The sequence below is a fragment of the Solanum verrucosum genome, unplaced genomic scaffold (genome assembly GCF_900185275.1).
Source record: "Solanum verrucosum unplaced genomic scaffold, falcon-dt-bn FXZP01000236.1, whole genome shotgun sequence".
In the NCBI taxonomy this organism is placed as follows: Eukaryota; Viridiplantae; Streptophyta; class Magnoliopsida; order Solanales; family Solanaceae; genus Solanum; species Solanum verrucosum.
The window spans coordinates 59,844-78,715 of record NW_026020806.1 but is presented as its reverse complement, the minus strand read 5'-3'; the positions used below and the strand labels follow the sequence as shown (position 1 = coordinate 78,715).

The 18,872-nt window shown below is 34.4% G+C and overlaps 1 pseudogene; it reads right to left on the bottom strand.

Moving 5' to 3' along the window:
- Window positions 1-8,533: 8,533 nt before the first annotated feature.
- LOC125813166 (loganic acid O-methyltransferase-like) lies at window positions 8,534-12,878 on the bottom strand (annotated as a pseudogene).
- Window positions 12,879-18,872: the final 5,994 nt, after the last annotated feature.

The window sequence follows — 18,872 nt, the reverse complement described above, 5'->3', positions numbered from 1 at the left end:
TGTCCTGAATTGTTACCCCACTATCTTCTGCCTCTAACAATCTAACTCCCAAGCTAGCTAACTGATGCAGCTCTCGCACTAGCTCCCGCTTCTCAACACCTAAATGGGATAAACTACCCATAGATCTTCGACTGAGGGCATCGGCTACCACATTTGCCTTTCCTGGATGATATAAAATATCCACGTCGTAGTCTTTCAGTAACTCAAGCCATCGACGTTGTCGCAAATTTAACTCCTTCTGTCTAAATATATATTGAAGGCTTTTATGATCTGTGAAGATGTCAACATGAACACCATACAAATAGTGTCTCCAGATTTTTAATGCATGCACAACTGCAGCTAACTCTAAATCATGGGTCGGATAGTTCTTCTCATGTTTCCTCAACTGTCTTGAAGCATATGCGATAACCTTACCATGTTGCATTAGAACACATCCCAACCCAACCCCAGAAGCATCACAGTACACCGCATAGCCTTCTGAGCCCTCTGGCAATGCTAGAACTGGTGCTGATGTCAACCTGTCCTTTAGCTCCTGGAAACTATGCTCGCAAGCCTCAGTCCACTGGAACTTAGCTGTTTTTTGAGTCAGCTTCGTTAATGGTGCTGAAAGTGAAGAAAACCCCTCTACAAACCTTCTGTAGTACCCAGCTAACCCCAAGAAACTACGAACCTCAGTTGGAGTCATAGGTCTGGGCCAAGTTTTTACGGCCTCAATCTTTTGTGTATCAACCGCAATACCTGCATCTGATACAGTATGGCCTAAGAAAGCGACAGATTTCAACCAGAACTCACACTTAGAAAACTTTGCATAAAGTTCTTGATCTCGAAGAACCTGAAGGACTGCTCGCAGATGATTTGCATGCTCAGCTTTTGAACGTGAATACACCAAAATATCATCAATAAATACAATCACAAACAAGTCTAAATACGGCCTGAATATACTATTCATCAGGTCCATGAACACTGCTGGGGCATTAGTTAATCCAAAAGACATCACCAAGAACTCAAAGTGTCCATATCTAGTTCTAAAAGCTGTCTTTGGAATGTCTTTCTCCCGAACTCGTATCTGGTGGTAACCTGATCTTAAATCAATCTTCGAGAAGCACTCAGCACCTTGTAACTGATCAAACAAGTCATCGATCCTCGGAAGGGGATACTTATTCTTTATAGTCGCCTTATTTAGCTGTCGATAATCGATACACATTCTTAGTGAGCCATCTTTCTTCCTCACGAATAACACTGGTGCACCCCATGGTGAAGCACTAGGTCTGATAAAGCCTTTATCCAGCAAGTCTTTCAGCTGATCCTTCAACTCTTTTAGTTCAGCAGGAGCCATTCTATAAGGAGGGATAGATATGGGTTGTGTACCTGGTAGCATATCGATAGCAAAATCAATTTCCCGTTCTGGAGGGATACCAGGAAGTTCGTCTGGAAATACATCTAGAAACTCATTAACTATCGGAATAGACGGAAGCGTCGGTGGTTCTGCATCTATATTATGAACACGAACAAGATGATAAATACAACCTTTAGTAATCATCCTCCTCGCCTTAAGATAGGAAATAAACCTACCTTTTGGCGTTGCTGTAACGCCTTTCCATTCCCGAACTGCCTCTCCTGGAAAGTGGAATCTAACAATCTTTGTTCGACAGTCAACATTAGCATAACAAGACACTAACCAGTCCATACCCATAATGACGTTGAAATCGACCATCTCTAACTCTACGAGATCTACAGAGGTCTGACGGTCGATAATTTCTACCGTGCAACCTCGATAAACTCTCTTGGCAACAATAGACTCACCAACTGGGGTAGATACAATAAAGGGTCGATCTAATGACTCTGCTACTATACATAACTTCCCCGCAATAAATGGAGTAACATAAGACAGAGTAGATCCAGGATCTATCAAAGCATAAACACAATGGGAGCAAACAATCAATGTACCTGTCATAACATCTGGTGATGACTCTGAGTCCTGTCGGCCGGCTAGTGAATATGTACGATTCTGGCCACTACTAGAACTAGATGCTCCCTCTCTGCCTCTGCCTCTATCTCTACCTGCTGAAGTCTGGGGTCCACGCCCTGTAGACTGTGCTGATGACGAGGAACCTACTATTGACCTGGTCGATTGACCTATACCACCCTGACCTATGGTCGGACAGTTTCTCCACACATGCCCTTCCTGTCCACAAGAATAACAACTTGTGGAACCCTGTTTACACCTCCCAAAATGCAGCCTACCACAAGTTGCGCAACGCGGCGGTGCTGTTCTAGCCTGGCCTGAGCCTCTCTGCTGATGAGAGTCTGATGCTCGTGAGCCCTCACCTAGGCTTGACTGTCCTTGACTATAAAATCTACTACCCTGGAACTGCTGTGGTGGAGGTCTAGGTGGCCTAATAAAATATCAGGGTCTGGGACCACTCTGAAAATCTCCCTGCGAACCAGCGGGCCTAGCCCTCTTCTGTCTCTCTCTCTCGACCCTCTCACTCGTATACTGTCGATGTCGGCGATCCTCTATGCCCTGTGCGAAGGCCTGAATCCGCGAGATATCCATTGTATCATTTAGCGCAGCAGTAGAACAAGCCTCAATATAGTCTGAGTCAAGCCCTCCCACAAATCTACGCACCCTATCATGCATCGTATCAACAAATGCTGGTGCATATCTAGCCAATGAATCAAATCTCAGCCCGTACTCTCGGACACTCATGCCACCCTGTCGGAGGTTCAGAAACTGGTCCACTCGGCCATCCCTAATCTCTCGAGGCAAATAGTGATCTATGAAGGCTTCTGTAAAGCTATCCCAAGTTGGTAGAGATGTATCTTTTTCCCTAGATCTCTCCCAACTTTCATACCACAATACTGCAACATCACGCAATCGAAATGCTGCTAACTCAACTGACTCAGTCGCTGAGGCATGCATGACTCTGAAGATCCTATGAAGCTGATCAACAAAGTGTTGAGGGTCTTCTCTGCGATCTGTTCCTGTAAACTGTGGAGGATTCAAGGCAAGAAATTCAAGAACTCTCGAACTTCCGGGCCCTTCAGAAGGTCCGGCAATATCTGGCGCAACTGGTTGGCACTGTGCAGCTACTAACTGTGCTAACATATATACTGCACTCTTGAAATCCTGATCAGATGGAATAGGAGGAACTAGAGGTGGTACTGCTGATGGAGCCGGAAGTCCTGTAGCCCTCGGAGGCTCCTGAAGCTGTGGAGAAACTATAGGGGGCTGAGAAGATGTCTCCCCCCGGGTCTCACAATGGGCTGCCTCCACCTGTGGTACCTTGCCAGTACCCTCGCCTGCAGTTGTATCTAGTTCTTGGCTACTGGTAGTCTGCCTGGTATCAGTCATTTCTATCTGCATGCAAATCTCAATTATAAGCCAGAAACATCCACCCTTAGGACACCGTTCTATAGCACGAGGTGAGCAAAAGAAGGATAGTCATTCTAACATGTCTGGTAGCATTTTGTTTATCGAATGTGGTGCACAACACATTTATAAACAAGACTCTACTAGACACGGCTTGCAGACTCCCTAGGATACGACGTTGCTCTGATACCAAGTTTGTCACGCCCCAAACTCAAAAGGCGCAACTGACTCCTAAAGCCAAAACTCAGGCCCGAGCCGACCCTGCTGAACCATTTGCTATTAGCGCATGGCAGTCACATGCAATTAAGAAAACAAACAAGTATATCTCGGCTTAAAACTAAGCCCTCGGCCGGCAAGGCCCCTGTCAACAGATCTACAAAAGAACCAGCTACTCCCAAGAGTTCATATAAAGAAATATCCAACTAGCACAGAAGTCCTGATTGGGCCGTCGAGGCCACCATGATATCTATACCAAAACTAAAAATAGGTAAATATCAGTACAATACATCAAACAGCTCACAAGCTTCAGCAAACCAACAACATAGGCCAGCATGGCCATAACGTAGCTATAAACCCCACACACTAGTCTGCAAGCCTCTAAGAGTAGTAAAGATTGGTGGGACAGGGCCCCAGCCTACCCATGAGAATATATACAACAAAAGTTAACAAACCTCCCAACTCTGGCAGCTCCGGAGGAAAGGGGCTGACCAACCGGATAAAAGTCAATCCTGCTGATAAGGAGGTCTACTCGGTCGTCTGTCAGGACCTGCATGCATGAATGCAGCGCCCCAAGGCAATGGGGCGTCAGTACAAAATAATGTACAGAGTATGAAAGGCAATAGACTATGATGAGGTATCCTGATATACTGGAATAATCTGATAAATAAATTAAGGATAAAATAGTTATACTGACCTGCTTCTAAATCTAAATTTATCAAAAATAATAAAACAACAACCTAACCAAGCCCCCATAAGCTCGGTAGGTACAAACAGCACACAAGACCACCTACTCAGGCCCCCATAAGCCCGGAAGGTGCCAATCAGCCTGTATACCCCTATCGGTAGTCTCCTAGCCCCGCAGGCAGTCACATAGTCCTCTTAGGCATCAACATAGCTTATAGACATCTCATAGCCCTCTTAGGCAACAACATAGCTTATAGACATCTCATAGCCCTCTTAGGCAACAACATGGCCATGTAGGGAGTACATAACCTTCTTAGGCTTCAATATATATCCCTGTAGGCAACTCATAACCCTTCTAGGCATCAATATAGCCCCGTAGGCAACTCATAACCCTTCTAGGCATCAATATAGCCCCGTAGGCAACTCATAGCCCTTCTAGGCATCAATATAGCCCCGTAGGCAACTCATAGCCCTTTTAGGCATCCATACAGCCCTGTAGGCAGAACATAACCCTGCTAGGCATAGATCACATTCCTGCAGTTAACAACAATAGCCCAAAGGCAACAATAACAATCCAACAGCTAAAAGTGAGCAATTTAGTTATAGGCAACTTATACAATTAGCCTCTAAGTCGTGTCCAACATACGAATGTTACTACTGAATAAGAATCCCGATAAGAGAGGATTATACGCACTAGAGCAACCAACAATCAACAATGATGGCTACAAGTATAACAACGATAACATCTCAATTACATTGCTCCTAAGCTTTAAGGAACATGCCATAGGAAGAGAATAGCCTTAACATACCTTTTTCGCTAAATTCACGTCGCCTAAAGACTTTAACTCGTAACTCCCTCGATACTACAACAAGGTAGGACCGTAATCAATACATAAAATAAAAGATACCATGACAATACAATAAAAGATATGTGTTTCCATCGCAAATTGCTATTTGGTGCTTATAAAAGCTAGAGTCGATGAAAGAAGGGTCTTACCTCGATCTTAGCTTCGTAATTCACCTCAAAACCTTTAAATATATTCAAACCCCTGCTGTCCAACATTAAAATGTGATATTCTACGCAATCGATAAAACAAATTATACCACGATGATGAGCCCAACGCGTAGAACAACTTTCGTCAAGAACTTACGTCGAGAAAATCGATATTTTACTTGATCCTAAAAATGGGTTTCTATGTTTTCTCTGTATAATTAGCTTAAAAATGAAGAAAAAACGCGAAGAAGAAGATATATACACTTTCCACCGACCTAGGGCCCCACCTCACGCGCCTGCTTGCGCAGTCCCACGAAAATGCGAATATCTCTCTATTCTGAAGTCGTATGAATGAACGGTTTGATGCGTTGGAAACTAGACTCGTAGACCTTCGATTCAATAGTTTGTGGGCCCCATAACTCTTTATAGATTGGGAGAAAACCTCCAAGACATTTGACCCAAATTTCAGAGAAATCTTTAAGAAGGAAATTACGATAACTTCCGCCAACTTTTATTTTGCCACTTACCTAACTTGAGATGCAACACCTGAACACTTAAAATAGGACATACCACATCATTCTTAATTTATTACTCACCCTCCTTGTCTTTCCACGAATATACGAGTTAATTTAGATGTTTTGAAAAGTCGGGGTGTTACACATGTGTGGCCCCCATGGGTTCTGATTTGAGTATTCAGCGCGGACTGATTACGTCAACAGATGTGTATCGTAGGACAGACATGCATCATGACTACATGACATCATTATTGCATTTGCATCGCATTTGACTTCATCTTTGTCTGTGGTGTGTGGACTTTACCTATTTGCCCCTCTTCATGTGATATATGATCTATTTGCTCTTACACGAGGATATGAGGTTGATGTTGAGACACTGTTGGATATATCTGTTGATTATGAATTGTGTAGTATAGGTTGTTGGTTCGCTGTTAGAATGAAGTTTCGGTGGTTCGGTTGGGATTGAAAGGAGTTGTTTATAGCTGCAGTTTAGCTTAGTTTAGTGTTACTTGCGAGTACCCGTTGCTTTTGGTACTCACCCTTGCTTCTACACAGTTGTGTAGGTTGACAGATCTATCAGATCCGGCTTATTACTCATCTTCAGATTAGAGCTTCCAGACTTACTTGAGAGGTAGCGGTTCATTCCAGACGTGCCCTCAAGTTATCTATATTTATTGTTCTGTTCTATTCTAGAACTTTACTATGAGACTTGTATATTTTATTCAGATTCCGTATTAGAGGTTTGTACATGTGACAACCAATTCTGGGGTTATGTTGAGTTTATTTAAAGACTTCCGCTTATCTTTCTATCTTATTCTTGTTTTATTAATTCCGCATCGTCGGGTTTTTGGGTGTTAGACTGACGTGTCCGGTGGGGTTTGGACACGTGCCATCACATCCGGTTTTGGGGTGTGACACATAGTTCTTGGCCTCTTATTGTTTCAAAAATCACAAGAATACATTCTTGGAAAAGGATTTTGAATTTTTTAGCATAAATTTTAAGCGAAAACTAAGAAAGTTAAAAGGACAATTAATGAGGAAAAGGTAAAAATTAGTTATTACTGGGGAGAAAAAGAGCAATAAAGGGAGGCCAATTTAGAAAAATTAACAAAGACACTTTTTAATTTTCTTTGTAGAGAACATAAAGTGAAACAAATGAGGAAAATCCAAAAAATTCTGCAAAACATAGTACTTGGCTGGCGAGATATGTTACATTATCTCTTCATAGACCTGAATTATATAATATATGTTGTAGAAATAATTTATTCAGAATTCAGACATTATTTAAAATTAAGAATTTATAAATTCAAAATTTTAGCTTGATTTATCTCTATCTCCCTTATTAAAGAAATGGACTTTGAGTCTTATTTAACCTCATAAGTTAATTTATTCAAGATGTGAGGATCGTTTATAATTATATAAAGAATTTAAGTGCATTCTCAACGTTAAGTAATTAATTAACTGGGACGCGCCTATACGATATTAAATAAATAATTCTTAAATCTATTTCAACCCTAAAAGTTTACTTAAAAAATGAGAATTACTCAAGATTATATAAAGAATTTAAATACACGCTAACCCGCGAATTTGAGACTATAATATCCTTTAAATAAATTATATAAACCACATAAATTTGAATTAATTGAATCAATATATTTCGTACCACGACCGAATAATAAACAAAAGAAAACGACAATACTTGTCTGGGAAAAAAAATAATGTACGATGAGTAGTCATTTTCAAATTTCGTAGTACATTATTTTTCAAAAGTAAATCAACTTGAAGAGTATATATTAATTATTATTTCTTTGAAAACATGTCTTGATAGAGACGAATTATAATTTTTAAAAATGGATGTATCATTAAAAAATTTACTAAATGAGAACTAACCCCTAGTATATTTAAGATAAGTTATTTAGCCTTCTTATAATATAGCATCATCAAAAAAAAAATTCAATTTTTAAATATATATATATATATAATTTTATTAAAAAATACGAATTCAAGTATCTCATATTTTAGCTATAAATTCACCTATGCTTGTAGAATATATATAGGCCTTCCTATCAAAACCCTAGCATTATCTTCATGAAATATATATATATAATAAAATAATTGTTTGGCACATGTGTTACTTATGCTGATGTTATCCTTGCCAGGGGGGCAAGTTTGTGAATTTTTTATTTTTGAATATTGCTAGAAATTATGGAAAGTTGAGGAATAATTAATTTTAGAATATATTTATCACCTATTTAATTAGAATAAACTTACAGAATTACTTATTCCGTATTTATAGTGTTATTTTATTCCAATGTGATAATAATTCTGCAATAATTAATCTCATAATAACTTGTTCTCCGACCAAATGAGCCTTTTTATCCGGCTCTCATATTCCATTAGGTCCCAAATGGAGGCCATTTCTTGTCTGGTCTTCTTGTCGTTTCCACATCATTTTAATGATATCTTGAGATATATTTTTAATTTGTCAGGGAGGAGATAAAATATCAAATCTATTTTGATTGTGAAATATATCTTTAATTTATCAAATTAAATTTTAGGCAAAAAAGAAAAAAGAAAAAGGAAGTTAATAAAGATTTTTTTAAAAAAAAATTTCTTTATAGATAACATAAAGTGAAACAAATGAGGGAAAAAAAATATTAGGAAAAACATAAAACTTGACATATGAGACGTGTCACATCATCTCTTCACAAACATGAATTATATAATATATAGATTTTTTTTAGAAATTCATTTACGCTTCAAAGCGATAAATAATTGACATGATTTTTCATAATTAGCTTTCATCCATGCTGAAATTTCTTCACTTTTGAGTATAGTCCTTTGACAAGCCTCTTTTGCTATTTCACTCCCAAAATGATTGATTAAAAGTTCTTCTAAAACAGCTCTTAGGTTTATCATTAAAGTCTTTGCATCAGCCTCATCCACAAGCTTTGACAATTTTCTCAATGCTAAAACAATCATTTTTCTCCATCACTTTAGTCATGTCTTCAACAGATGGAAAATACATTGGCAAAATGAATGAGTCAACTAAAGACTCATCTAACTTTCCATGTGGAAAAAAATAAATAAATCTCAATTACATTTATTACTTATTTATGTTTAATGAAATTCTAAACATATATACAAGGTCTGAGCCAAAGATATACTTACAAACTTATCTTCTAAAATATATCACGACTTAGCATACTAGTTACGGTGTAAGATGAAAAGATAATAACCTGATGCGAGATATGTTATTTATACATTTTAAATGAATTTCTTATCACAAATATAATATTGAATCTGAGCCAATGTTATGTCGAACCCATAACTTCAATATAATGGCAAGTCTGCCCTTGCCTTTAGGTTCGCCTATGGAGTAATTTTTTTTAAAGTGACGATATATATAACTTAAACTCAAAATATTTACTTACCTCATTCACCAAATCCGTAAGACTAGTGCCAAAGAAATTCATGAGACGTACATAACTTGAAAATGGTGTAATAAGCACTATCATTCCTCCATGAACAATTTCCCCAGCTCTATTGAATACATACTTTAATTTTTAGAACTACATGGTCCACTTTCTCTTCATGGAATCACAAAATTTTCTCATTCAAACTATATAACAAGTAATTTTTTTTTATATTTACAAAGCTGTTTAATTCGCTATGTAAAGCATAATATAAGATATTAACAAGGATAAGCAATGTTATTATTACTCACTTTAATTTCAAAGTAGGAAAAGTCATCGAGTACATTATAAAATTTTATTGAGTATCTTAGTATAATTGTTATTGTGTATGGACTCGTCAAACTTCAAAATCATGTTACAGTTGAAATTGGGATAAGTGTAAACAAGTTTGTAACATAAGAAGAAATAAAAAATATCTCCAATAGTCCAATAACCAAAAGTTATAATCCACACATTTATTCATTCATTATTATTCATTGTACAAAAATAAGCATGCATTATAAATAGTATGTATGATAACTAGTATGTGAACCAAATAAGTCGGTAAATGGAAATGCTCCACACAATATGCATGTCACATCTAATTGTCTAAAATTAGGAAATATCCAATCATATTATATATGGACCTTTCAAAATTCAAATTCATGTAATAATTGAAATAGGGATAAGTGCAAACAAATTGTAATATAAGAAGAAAATAAATATATCTCCAATAATTCAAAGTTATAATTATCCACACAATTCCATATATTGATAATCAATAAAGCTGGCTATCAGCCCTACTTTGCTTTTCCGTTGGGTTGATAGACTCAAAGATATTATTAGCATGGTGTGCTATTGTCTCTTTTGAATCAAATATAGACAGATCGATTTTCTTTTAATTCAGTAAATATGGGATAATTTTTAAGTCATGTGATATTTTCAAAATTAAATAAAAATACCTTTAAGATTTCCTATTAATTCAGCAAATATAGGTCTATTTATAACCTAAATAATAAATATGCATTTGTCATAAACTGTAACATGACTTGGACTTTATGGTTATCTTTAGATATTTCTTTAGCTATCATGAACACATTTGAAACAAACTGATAAATTTGATGTCGCATCGTTTGGTTCAAATACTAGTTATACGTATGAATTATGATGCAAGATTCTTTATATGATGAATAATAGTAATGAATAGATTATTACACTATGAGTACATGGAATGTTATATAATGCATATAATTAATTGATTACTTAAGAGTCTGTTCAGATGAATTTATTACTTATCATTTATAAGTTAGAAATTATAAGTTAAGATTTTTTATGTAGAAGGTATTTTTTTGTCTTAAAAGTTGATAATATTAGTAAAAGCATATAGTACTTGGCCTCTTTTTGTTTCATAATCACAAAAATACATTCTTAGAAAAGTGAAACAAATGAAGAAAATCCAAAAACATTAGGCAAAACATAGTATTGGTCTGCGAGATGTGTCACACATCATCTCTCCATAGACCTAAATTATATAGAAATTCATTTACGCTTCAAAGCAACAAACAATATGCTTGGTTTCTCATTATTAACTTTCATTCATTCTAAAATTTCTTCACTTTTGAGAATTATTCTTGCACAAGCTTCTTCTGCTATTTTACTTCCAAAATGACTGATTATAACTCCTTCTATAGAACTTCTTAGACTTGTCATTAAAGTTTTTGCATCAGCCTCATCCACAAGATTTGATTTGATATTTATCAACTCCATTCTCTCTATACTAAAAAGTCCATTTTTCTCCACTACTTTAGTCATGTCTTGAAGAGAGGGATAATACAATGGCAAATTGAATGTGTCAACTAGAGATTCATCTAACTTACCCTATGGCAAAAGGAAAGAAACATCAATTACAAGTGTATGCTCAGCGTTGTTTCAATTTATGTGAACATATTTTCTTTTTAATCTATTTGAAAAAAGTGTTTTTCATATTTAATATCGTAAATACCAACTAAAGTGATTATCATAATACACATGATCAAAGAAAACCAAGAGGAAAAACATTGTCATATAAAATGAAATAGAGAATACCTCGTTCACCAAATCCATAAGACTAGAACCAAAATATCTCATGAGACGTATATAACCCGAAAATGCTATGATAAGCACCATCATTCCTCCTTGAACAATCCCCTCAGCTCTTACATTAAAGAATATTTCCATGCATGTCCTTTTCAAATTGAGCAAAATAAGCATTCACTACTTCAACATTTGATGCACCAACATAGTGAATCAATCCCTTATTCCATGCTGGGGATTTCTCATCTACCAGTTCTTTTGGAATCTTGGATAACCAATTTATACCAGAAGAAGAATGTACAAAATGTATAGATCGCGATGGAAATAACCTACCATAAAAAGATCATGGAATTCCATATGCATAGTAGGATCGATCAAAGGGTAGTGATTGAAAGAGGATATTGAAATCATTAGTGACATGATCGTTGAAAAATATTTAAAATTCAGGAATATTATTGGTAAAATTTATGACTTGGTCTTGGTATAATAATTAAATACTTGTCCTTTAGAGCTTCTACAATATATTGCATTGCACTAAAAGTATTTGGTCCAATAGAACATCCCAACTCTGCAATACGTAATGTGTTTGAAGAAGATAATATAATCTTGATGTTAAGCTTTCGAATAGTTGCATCTCTCACCATCTCCTTTGCACCATCTATCATTTCTTTCTGCATAGTCACGTTGATAGAAAAGTTCAGTTACTTTAATGTGACGACAAAAAATATTTATGAATGTTTGTGTTATAACATGTAAAGTTACTTATTTTACTATTATAGTGGGTAAACTACAATCAATTATTTAGTGTGATATAAAATTGTGTTTTACTTTTACCGTGGATAAGTTCACTAACTATAAATATAATTGTTGTATGGCTTGTTAGTATCAAATATTTACTAGCATGCCAAAAGTTTTAGCTAATAACATGGACACAACTTTATTTATTAACTAACACCAAGTAAACATCACGTTCTATCATAACTCCATCCGGGGCCATCCCAACCCACTCGCAGGCCTTGTCATAGGCCAGATGTTGGTGCTACCCAACAATCCTCCTCCCAACACCTGCCTCATGCATCATGATGCTCTTAGGAATCGAACAATGATCTTGACTATACTACTTATTAGGATCAAACATTTACAATCACACATGTCAAAAAATATAGCTAATATCAAAGGCATAACTTTATTTCTTAACTAAGTCAATCAAGCATGTTTGATCATGAATCCAATATTATAGGCCACCCAGCCCCCTCGTGGACCTTGCCACAGACAGGAATTAAATTGGCATAATCCAACATTGTTCTTGATGAATTCTTAGTTTAGAGTTTAACATTCACTCACAAAAGAATTTTTTGTACAAAAATATGTGCTTGAGATAAGTTGGATAACACACTTTTATTATTTAAATAAATTCTTAACACTCCCCTCACGTATGGACTTGATTTTTTTACGAGAATATGTGCTTATGTATAGTATATACTAGAGATCACTACCTGCAAATGGGAGTTTTTGGAGTAGCTATAAACACCATCACCAGCATTCATGGGGAAAGATGTTGTCATTTTTGCTCAAATATGTGTTCTCTTCACTCATAATGTAATCTTATATATATGGACTTTGCATTCTTTAAATCCATGGCCCATGCTTTGTCATACAAGGATTTAGAATCGTAATTATTCCTTTCAAAATGATGGGTGTATTTCATTTTCAAAGCATAATTAATTATGAATTAAGATTTATCCATATAAGGGGGAATTGACCTATATGAAGGAGTTTCATAAGCATCTCTTTCGAGAATATTAATAACAAAAGAAGAAGATACTTCAAAAATATAGAGTTTATATAAGAAAAACTAATCTTGGTTTAACTAAAGACATTTAAGTAGTTGGTGGTTAATATCTACACTAAATTATTCTAGAATCTCAGTCTTAATATAATTAAGTGGTTAATATCATTTGTATTATTATTCGTCACATAATAATTTGTTTATCGTAAAGTAATCTTATCTTATAATTTATATGTATAACTAGTAAATGAACCAAACGAATCTATTTAGGACCAACAAAATCCTAGCGACCTATTTATGGAAATACTCCACAGTTCACATAATGTCAATAAAATAACTAAAGATAAACTTTAACATGAGTTGTGGTGTGTAGTGGTGAGATTGTTTTATTCTTAATCAAAATTATAAGGTTTCAGCATTGGTTATGAATTTTTTTTGTTGGAAGTATCATCCCTAAATAGACCTTGCAATGTACAATTTAAATTTAATCAGAACTCAACATAAACTTCAGACGCCAAACGAGAAAAGCAAAAAAATGAAAACTAAAGATAAACCAAAAGTCCTAGTCATCATGTCAGATTTAGGATAGGTGCCAAACAAGTTGTAAAAGACAAGAAAACAAAAAATTCATGAATAGCCATTTAAAACTATTGTCCACACAATTTCATAAAAAGGAAAGATATAGTATATACATAGTATATATTTTAATTTGACATTATATATCTGGCAAGAAGACAAACAAGAGATAGAACATAAGACACAAAGATTTAACGTGGTTTGGTCAATCGACTTATATCCACAAGATGAGATGAACAATTCACTATATAATTATGAGAGTACAAAATATAGCTAGAAATAACGTCAACCAATTCACTCGGAATACAAGGAGGTTCACAAGTAATAATTTATCACTTATGTCCCACAAATTCTCCTCCCTAACCAAAACTCTCAAAACCCCTAAGACGACATTGTAAATGTTGATTAAGTTAGAAGGAACGAACCTCTATATATAGAGACCTAAACATTTTTCTACGAGAAAAAGACTAGCCAAATACGAAAATTTTATGTTTTCCTTTTAGAAAAAGGAAAACCTATTTGTGGTAAAAAAAAAAAAAACTCAAGGCAAATACCTAACAAAAATATCACATAGAACACATATTTATTTATGTATAAATAAAAATTAAAATATATAAATATTAATTGAAGCCAAATTAAACGATTTGTTGATGTATTAAAAGAAAATTTGGCTACTTGATGCACATTTTTTGTTTTTCAAAGTAAACTTGCTTATATAGATCTAGTTTTAATTTTATATGACCGACGGTTTGAAAATTTTGTGTTTGGGTTCCATGAGAGGACCATTGAATTGTAATATATTGACTTATTGTTATGAACATGAGCATGGACTATGACTTATGACTTCTCAAAGAGTTCTACTTAGTGTGAGTGAGGGAATGAGACTTCATTCATGCATTGCACAAGTGGACTTTAAGAGTGGCTGTGGTGTGGTTCTCTTATGCTATGAAGATTGTGTAAATCAATGTTGTTGATATTCGGTATGTTATATGGTTATATCGTTGTAATTACTTATATATGTTTCACTTAGTGGGATAGCCGTGTGATCCTACCAGTACATTGTGGTTGTGTACTGTTACTACACTTGCTCTTATTTTTGTTGAGTATAGGGCATCTTCAGGCGGCTATTGATAGACCTCAGCTAGGTGACTATTGAGCGTGACCGGATTCAAGGGTGAATCAGTTCCTTCGGGCTACCATAAATCTCTCTTGTTTAAGTCCACTCTTTTCGGACTCAGACTATTTGTTTAAGGTGTTGTTTAGTTTTGGGGTCGTACCCCTTTGTTCTTAGACTTGTCATTGGTAGAGTTTTGGTACATTGACTTTCAGGTTCTAGGGGTTGTTAATTCCGCATTTGTTTAGTTAATTAACTTGCTTCCGTAACTTAATTGCCTTAGTTTTGGTTTAGTTGCTTAGTTTGGGTTGTAGTAGTGGTTCTCCCACCGGATGGTTAGTGTGGGTGCCAATCACGACATTCTGGGTCGTGACATAGTCCAATAACCAAAAGTTATAATCCACACATTTGGTCATGATTCATTATTATTCATATATAAGAATAATAATCGTACGAATGATAACTAATATGTGAACCAAATAAGTTGATAATAGTCCATATAAACCTAATCTACTAGGTAAATGGAAATGCTCCACACAATATGCATGTCACATTTAAAGATTCTAGAATCTTTAAACGGTTGGCTGATGTATTAAAAGAAAATTTGGCTACTTGATGCACATTTTTTGTTTTTCAAAGTAAACCTGCTTATATAGAGTTTTAACTTTATATGGCCGACAGTTTGAAAATTTTGGCAAAAATTATCCACATATAACCATTAAAATAATAATATATATATATATATATCTTGAAAACAAAATATAATGATAATTTACCAATAAAAAAAATATTTAATGTCACTTTTATTTGGTATTTTTAAGTTCGATTTTGATATTTTACAGTATGATAAATTGATGATCATAATTTATTTGTCATATAAAAGAAAATTTGCGACTTCAACTTTTAAAAAATGTCTAATTTATATCATACTAACATTTTAAACATGTTGAAATATTTAAAATTAAAGAAACTAAGTATACATAATTTTTCTTTATTAATTAATTACACGAAAAAGGACATTTTAATCAAAATAAGACAGTCAAACTTCGAACGTCTAAATAATTAGTTCAAAAAACGGATCACACTACAATAAAAATAGCTTTTAATGATAATAAATATATATATTAACAAAGAATGATATTCTATGTTATGTTTTACCTCTTTGTAACATTGTTTTTTTACTTATAACAACATCTATTCCGCAAATTTATTTTCCCGTTTAACATCCAGCCATTTCCTACACAAATAAATATACAAATCGTCATAATTAATGAGTGTTATAATTCGTGATAAATAAATTAGCAAAATGTAAGATAATTAGACTACAATTAAGTATATTTATTGCTTAATATCAAACGCTTATCTATAAATATCTTTTAGACTATCAGGATATATTTACATTGTTGCTTGATATTTATATAGTTAAAAAGAAAAATTATGTTGTTGGTTGATATTGATTTGTTATATATAATATCAGTCTAGAGGTGAAACCAAGGTTAGGAGTTTGGGGGGTCTAAAACAATTTTGTTTGGAGGTTCACATGTTTATATAAATATATTTATTTAATTTTATAATACAAATATAGGATCTACGAAAAAATTAGTGGATTCGTCCGAACCCATGAACCCCCACCTAGCTCTGCCTCTTAATATATGTCCAAGGATCATTTCAATCAAACAATAATTTGAATTTGTGTGGACAAAATTTGTAGAATAAATTATTTGAGATCTCATCTTCCTTTTTATATTACAATACAAAACCTATTTGCACTGGTCATAAAACTGTTACATGATTTGGACTTTCTTTAGATATTTATTTTGCTATCATGAATATATCCGAAACAAACTATGTTGCTTCATTTGGTTCACATACTAGTTATACATATGATTTATGATTCAAGATTGTTTATACTATGTGAATAACAGTACTGAATAGATTATTATACGATGAATAATAATGCATGGATTATTAGACAATGAATATTGGACACATATGGGATGTTATGTAATGCATTGAGTTTGATTGGATGAATTTATAACTTGTGATTTATAAATTAAAAGTCATAACTTAGAATTTGTTAGGAGAAAGGTATTTTTATCTTCAAAGTTGATTACTTATGATTTTATATTGAGTCTTTTTCCTTATCATGACTTCAACCAAGAGGTTTAGTTGGAAGAATTAAGAAAAATAATCTAGGATTTCTTAAGTAATTGTATTGGCGATAAATAATTTTCAACAAAATGGTCTTATGCATATGTAATTTATCGATATTGTATAAATAGTTATGTAATGTGTCAATATTGTATAAATAGTATAAAATTGTGTATATACAACTATGTATACATTGCACCAATAATTAATAGTATAAACAGTCAATATTTCTTGTACATTATCACCTTATATTTTGATCATATTTGTGTTGCTTACGTTGTTATTGGATTGTTTTGATCTTATTAGATGATTTTATGCAAATTGGCACGAGGAAAATTGAAGTGAACGAAGCCAAAAGAGACCAGCTGTGCCATATTAGGTAGAAGACGGGCGGATTGTAACACCTTGAAAATTTCTAAGCTAAGACTTAAATCATTCTTCATTCGTGAAGAAGATCGTATCGAGTAATTCTTAATTATTATTAGGTGTTAAGGTCAATTCTTCAGTGTGAGAATGATTTTGGATATGAATTAAGGTCACTAGAATCCCCTAGCACAAAGTTGGTTTGAAAGCTTTCTTACCGATTGAGTTTCAATATGAGATTTTACTTGGGTCAATTTCAAACGACCATATCTCTCAGCACATAACGAATCAGGAGGCCCATGACCTATCAAATTAAAGGTCTTTGAGTCCTCTTTCCAACGCCACCAAGTTTGCCTCATTTCGAGTTCGGAGTAAAAAAGTAAATTTCATATGTGGCAAACATATTTAAGCAAATAGCGCTCCATAACTATAGTTTATCTAATTACGCTTCATGACTATAGTTAGAGTTGTCAATATGGGCTGACCCATCCCATCCGAGTTAACCCATACATGCTTTGAAATTTGACGGGTCAGGCCGAGCATGCCCCTTTTTGATGTGGCCAAAAAATGATTGGCTCAGCTAACAAGTAAGTGGGCTACGGGAATTTCCGGGCAAACTCTCTTTTCTTTAAAGTATATTTTTTTATATTAAATTATAATTTAAAAATATTATCATAAATGTCGACAAGACAATATTACATGGTGTTAGTGTTACTACTTGTTAATCAAATCCACAAATAAAATTATCTTTATAGTATTTATTAAATTTGATTTTCAAGTAAAAGCATAAATAGCTAAATAAAAATATTAACCTAATTATTTTCCAATGATCATAATAAAACACAAAAAATATGACAATATTCCATAGGCAATGGCCTCGGCCTATGTAGTGATTCCCTAGAAATTTTAACGAATTTTTAAATTATGTAGTACATATTTTACTGTCACGACCCGAGTCTACACCCTGAACGTGGCCGACACTTAGGAACTATTGCTGGTCCCCAAGCGAACCCTCATCCTGGCTGACTACAAGTGAAAGACTAACTTAAGCATGCAAAAGCTTAAAACTGAAATAAAATTCAATAAAATCAACTTTACAAAACTTTAATTCAAATGCACAACTTAGAATAAAAATAATATATTCAACTCACCATAAAATAGGCAACTTAAGTCTTTAAAACATTTAATAAAATAAATGAATAATACAAACTTCTCAACTATATTGACTATCTATGAAGCCTCTAACTGACAATGATGGAAGTCAGGACAAGATCCACGACCTCCTAACAACTGAAAGTAAATGAAATCCTCCGGAAACAAGGAGGCTCACCATAGCTAACTCGAACTCTCGGATGTATCAACGAAACTCCTGTTGATGATCCTGAATACCAGTGTCTGCAACATGAGAAGATGCAGGCCAAATGGCTCAGTACGTGGAATTTACGAGCATGTAAGGGGAGTTCTAAAACATAACATAAGCTTGAAACTTGAATAAAAGGAAACATACTTACGTCTTTTCAAACTTACTCAACTCAAGGAATACTCAAAACTACTCAACTAACTCAA